Raw genomic sequence first — 6488 nt, 5'->3', positions numbered from 1 at the left:
CAAAGCTAAGAAGAGGAAGGCGAAGAGGAATCGTCCAAGCACTTCCTCTTTTAATGTCGAGCATACGCCAGACTTAGATTAAAGCATCTCGGTAGGCATATCTTTGGCGAACGCAGCCAAGTGACTGGATTCGACATTTGAAGAACATTATTATAGAGCCTTAGTGATCCGTAAGGAGTATCTGAGTATCATAAAGGACAGTCGATAGTCTGTCCAAGTGAGTTTCTCTGCATCTTCGAGAACTAACCTTTAACCTAACCTAATTAACCTAATATTTGGAGCCAGGGTTTTCATTACCACAGTTCAGCCACTCCTTATTGTTCTTTTTATCGCACCCTTCCCCAATACTAATAATTTTCATTGTCTCAGTTATTTCTTTAAAAACACAGTGCGGTTCAATTGACGAATTAGATAGAATAAAGTTGACAAATAGTGACGAGACGAATGCGTTCGGCTAATCGGATAATCAATGTTCGGATAATCGGGATTCTACTGTAATATGTTTTTTGTATTTTTTCGAACACGAATTATGATATCCTTAATATTCTTATTTGTTATATATACAACAATATGGATATACTTATAAGCTATTTTCATATCACTATCAGCGCTTTTTATTGTATTCAACTATGATTTTTAATAAGCATAATTTATTATGCTCTCGGTCAAGTGTGAAATCAGGCGTTTGCGGGTACTTCAAGCCAGCGATGATATTTGCTTAATACTCGCAAACACTTAACTTTGAATGACCTTCAAAGAAAAAATGGAATTATTAAATTTGGCACAAAAAGGAAAACTCATTGAATCCAAAAAGACGAACAAAAATGCGAAAATATAAATAAGAAAACTGAAAATGGTAAGTAGCTTAAAATAAAAGTAAAACTTAAAGAAGAAATGGTCCTAGTAACAGAAAAAATATAAATAATAAAACATAAATAAGTTGACATACATAAGAAGCAGTTATGAGTAGGCAATATTTTATATTAGATACCACGATGTTTCTATTACCAGCAAAAAACGACTGATATTTTCGAATACCCCATATTTCGATACTTTCTTTAAGAAAAGTGTAAATAAAAAAACAAAAGTGATAAACATGCAAACAAGCACTTTCACGCCGAGGGCAATAAAACCTGCCAAATTGAATACAAATTGCGTGCCAAACACTTTTATACTCATATTTACCTAATGAAATTATATAAAAAAGGCGAAAATGAAAGAAACATGAAAAGGTATCAAACGACAATCCATTCATAATTGTCGCATCAATTAATACAAAAAAATGCGAGTAAAATAATTAAAAAAGAACATAGCAACATTATTTACGACTAATAAAGCGCTTAGAAGACACTTGAGTACCAAAGGAAAGTCAAACTAACTGAGTAAGTGGCCACAAGTGTCACTTGGAAATGGCAGATATGCAATTGCTAATAGCAGTAAGTAAAAAAAAAATGCGAAGGAACCCAACCAATTAATAAAATTCAGTTAAACGCTGCGTGAGCAAATTTCATTTATAACATTACAAAGCCAGTTGTGGCACTTTATTTACACAACCACCTACAAACGCACGCATTCACGAACTCAAAAGCCAGCTAATAATTGAGTGCACTAGCAATTTAGTCATACTGTTTAAGTGAAAGTGTCGCTTCAAGTGGCTTATGACATTGCCAACATGCTGTGTGTTTGTGACGCAAAGTTGTCTGTCTGGCTCGAGGGCAATTCGATGAAGATGAAGCAGGTCGCTGCTGTCTGCACGCAAGCAGCATGGAGTTAGCTAGTGGTTATGGAGTTAGTGGTAGTAAACTGTAAGATGTCAAAATTAAATTAATATTTCTTCCATCTTTTCACTTGGTGACAAATATTTGGTTAGCACAAACATTTCTCCAGCATTTAAAACCACTAATTTAATGCACGCGCTACAAATTAAAATTCAATTAGTAAATTTACAAAAGTCTACTACGAAAATGTTAGTTAAGGAGGGGGTAAGGTTTGACAACTTTTTTTTTTTCATTATTATTTTTATTTTTTTCCTGAACCATCAACATCTCAAGAATATTGTGTTAAAATTTTAGGTCATTCGGAGAAAAACTAACGAAGTTACAGCAGGTTGAATAACGATACCTCCAGCTACCTACGCTGACTGTACAAAACTTTGAATCGATTTTCCCAAATATGTCATTTTTAAAGTCGGTGACCAGCCTACAGAAAAAACTACTGCATCGATCGTTTTTTGAACAAATATTCTACATATATATAGCTCTCGAATGACGTCGAGTTTTTCCAAAAATTTTAATTACTAACAATTTTACAATAACAAATAGGTCGATTTTTTCGTCTAAAATCATCATTTTGGCTTGAAAATGGTACCAAAACTTGAAAAATTCAACAATTAAAAAAAAACTCCACGTCAATTGAAAGATAAACTAATGAACTAAAGAAAGCATTTTGATTTTTTGGTTTCGGATGATCCAGTGATGCTGTAGGCTGGTCACCGCACAAACACTTTTTTTCGAGGTGCCTGCAGAGATCGACGATAAATCCGTTATTCCTCGCTATTTTTCGATAAAACTTTTTTTTAAGTATCCTTCAAATGTTGTGTTTTCATATAATAATAAGTAAAATAAACCAACAGCAATACTTTTTTCTAAAAAAATTCATGAAAAAAGGTCTTTTTTCGACGAAACAAACAATTTTATTTGATTGACCAGTTTTTGCCCTTCGCGCTACCCACTCGATAATCGCTTAGCTGTTATACATTTTTGTTTTTATTTTCCATAAGAAGATGGTAATTTTTATGAGCTGATTGCTATTTTTAGCAGCGACATCTACCGTCGTATAGCGTGAAAAACAACTCGCAGATAAATAACGTATATGTAATTAAAAATACGATCCTTGTCGCACAGTTGCATTTCATTTTCAAGTCGATTAAAATTAAATTAATAAAAATTAATTAAATTTGTATAGTAAATCGATCTTAATTAGCGTTTTAATCAAGCAGAGATCGGTTAATTAATCAATTAGCTCCTGTGTGAAAAGGCTATTAGGCTATTAATCATTCTACATACTTTTAGAGACCCATGAATTCAAAATTTAAAGTCTATTCTAGAGTGTGATCGAAATAGTAACTAACGATACGCATAATACACATAAATAACTATTCCGCAACAAAAACATTTTTGCTTTGCATTGTTTTTTTTTCTACAAGTTGTTCTCTTAAGTGCTACAAGCATTTACCTGTCACATATAGTGCACACATGCGATATGTTACGCACTAAGAAGTGTGCTCAAAATAATTAAATTGCAGACGAAATCATGACTTTGATGTGTGGGTGGTGATTAATAACTATATAATATTCTATACATAAACATAGAGTGGTAAGTCGGCAAAAATTTATGTGGTTTTACCTTTAGGAGACAGCTAAATTTAAACAATAATGTATTTTCGAAAATGTATATTTAAGATACATATTATTTATATTTAAAATTATTTGTTTTGTACTCACCATATATGTGTGGAGGTACGGGTACGGTAGCTGAAAAAATTAATAAAAATTAATAAAAATAAATAAAAAATATATATATAAAATTAGATTTTTATTTTATTTTGTAAATCGATCTAATTCAACGCTTTAATAGAGCAAAGTTCGGTTAATTGATCCATTAACTCGTGTGCGAAAAGGCTTTAATAATAGATCTCTGCTTATGATGACAAAAAATTATACATTTATTACTTTAATTTAATTTTATAATAATTAGATAATGATTACATTAACATCCCCTATCGTTTAATTCCATCCATATATAATATTATATAATTGCATATTTTAATCATTACTACTTAATGATCGCTCAATTTATGACGTTCATACCAGTACAAACGCACCTCAAACTAACTAATAAATCAACTAATTGCAAGAAATGTATACATATATGTTAGTACGCCAGTGTGGTATAACCACAGTCATGTAATGTATTTGGTAAATTACTTTGGCGTCAAAGCATTACTTGAAATTAATGATAAATTATCACATTTCCAAAGCAAAGCCAAAGCAAATTTTCGACAATACCTTCTTCTTCTTCTGTTACTACAAACACACAAATCGTGGTAATTACCAACGAAAGCAAGTGGCATGCTGCTAATGACAAGAAAATAAATACATGTAATAGATTGCGAATGAGTCGGTATGGGCGATTTGGTGTGTCTGGCAATAACGTAGCAATTTTTATTTTTTGTTTAGCTGTTTGTGGATAAAGAAAGATAAATTAATTTGATTTAAAGTTGTAAACCTATAAGTGCATACATAATTCTAGAAGTGAAAATTTGTATTGTAAAATTATTTATTTTCAGAGCAATTTATTATAAACCTCACATTAAAATTATATTAACAGATTCCGAAATATTAATATCTGAAATGAAATAACAAATAAGTATAAAACTCAATTTCAAAAACTGTAAGATTTCCACAAAAACCTGTTCTCATTTTCGAATTACACACTAAGGGTGAATTTGAAATTTTTCCTCAATTTTTGAATACAGTAATCCCCGCTAAGCGGTATTCATTTAAGTGCCTTTCCCGCTTAAGTGTCTCAAAAGTCTTACATGTTAAGAAGGGGCACTTAAGCGGGGATTACTGTATATAGTTGTTAAATGAAATATCGACTTATGTAGTTATAAGAAAGTAAAAAAAAATCGAAAGAAGTTATCTACACTAATGTAGAGGTCCCTTTCACTTGCAACTAGTTTCAGTGAGAGTAAATCCTCCACACGCAGATGGAAAGCAGTAAATGGCAAAATTTATCACTTTAATACGATGTACATGGCTCAATGATGATTGATTAGAGCACAGTACACATGAAAAAAAATTAAAAGTTTAATAAAAAAAAAAACAAATTTTTAAACCTAATTCAGTTGAGTAAGGTAAGAGGTTCGGTATTTTCTGGGCTTATTTGAAATATATACGTGAAGAAAGGAAAGCTTATTTTTACAGCGTTTTGGACAGGAACTAATTTATCAATTAATAATCGATTTACCATACAAAATACATTTTACATTTATTGTCAATTGAATTTTAATTGACTTGAAAATCAAATTTTAATAAAAAAGCTACGGTAGATGTCGCTGATAAAAATATGAATTAAGCTGATGAAACTTACCATCTTCTTATGAAAAGCAAAAACAAAAATGTATAACAGCAGATCGGTTATGGAGTAGCCGGCTGTATTAAAGGCAAAAAAGGGTTTCTCAATTCAAATTTTAATTGATCAATTAATTTGGTTATCTAAACTATTATCAAATTTAGCATTTTCTATTTTAATCTTTCGAATTTTTCGTATTTCGTAAGTAACTTAAAATTAATATGTACTCTGATGAAGATCGCAATATATTTTCGATGTTAGAAATAAATATAATTCTGAACTTTGGAATCTAAAACATGCAAGAATGAACGATTCCTTAATTAGTTCTTATCACTCTAAACATACGGGTTATTTATGAGAATTTTAGATTTTACCTAATTAAGAATTGAGAAATCCTTACATTACTTAAGCATTGAGAAATGGGAGATATATATTTGTATAAGATTAGATACTTTCAAAAATTAGAGAGCTTAACTATCAAACTGTACTGGAAGACTTTAAAAAAATCTAAATATTAAATATATTTTTATTTCCACTAGTTGACTTCAATTTTTTCAGTGGAATGTACAAGAATTCCGAAAAATTCATCACCATTTGTTTACCTTTATCACCTTAACACATTTTTCATTTTGGTCGGAAATTTGGTAGAGCGCTTTTGCTATATATACATGACTTATGCGTTCTGTGAGCGAAATGATAGACAAAAGAAAAATGTGAAATTGAAGGCAATAAACGGCGATCAAAATTTAAAAATATATACGTATGAATATACTTTATTATGCAAACTTTCCTACATAAGTATTAAAAAATTGTATATATGTACATAAATATATATACATGTATATATAAACTTCCTTGCACTGCCCGAAGCTTAAAGTGTTTATGAATTCACAACTTTGTGGTGTCTTAGCATTACTCTGATTGTGTGTGTGTCGCCCTTTATCACATCAGTGATTTAATGGAGAGGAAATGTTGGAGGGATTACTCAATAAATTTTCTATTTATATTGGAGGATAGGCTAAAGTTCAACGATGGTATTGAAAACAAAAGATTAACTCGAACTTGTTGAAATGTTGAAAATACAGATGCACAAGTATGTGAAAATGGATTTGAGTGATTCTGGTAGAATAGGAAAATACAACACCATATGTGCTGCTATGTGATTTAAGGAATTAGTACGTTTAATTTGCGATGAATAATGCCACGAAATGTGTGTTAAAGTTTGTGTTAACTGTGTTGAGAGAGCATTAGAGAGTATCTGACTGAATTAGGGTAGGCCGATTTGTGAGTTAGTATGTTTTGAAACTTTAACAAGTGGTCTTATGGTGGTTAGCACTCTAGACATAAGTCCT

General features: G+C 30.9%; 1 protein-coding gene across 2 annotated transcripts in view; it reads right to left on the bottom strand.

The window, feature by feature from the left end:
- Positions 1-6488, bottom strand: part of LOC105216636 (soluble guanylate cyclase 88E) — a 129063-nt gene that overhangs the window by 70074 nt on the left and 52501 nt on the right. For both annotated transcript variants that reach the window (XM_054226172.1, XM_054226171.1), the window contains exon 2: positions 3504-3533. The gene's annotated coding sequence lies outside the window, so the exon portion shown is untranslated. The remainder of the gene's footprint in view (positions 1-3503; positions 3534-6488) is intronic.

Source organism: Zeugodacus cucurbitae, chromosome 2, assembly GCF_028554725.1.
Source record: "Zeugodacus cucurbitae isolate PBARC_wt_2022May chromosome 2, idZeuCucr1.2, whole genome shotgun sequence".
Taxonomy (NCBI): Eukaryota; Metazoa; Arthropoda; class Insecta; order Diptera; family Tephritidae; genus Zeugodacus; species Zeugodacus cucurbitae.
The sequence above is the reverse complement of the archived record's forward strand: the minus strand, read 5'-3'. Positions and strand labels throughout refer to the sequence as shown.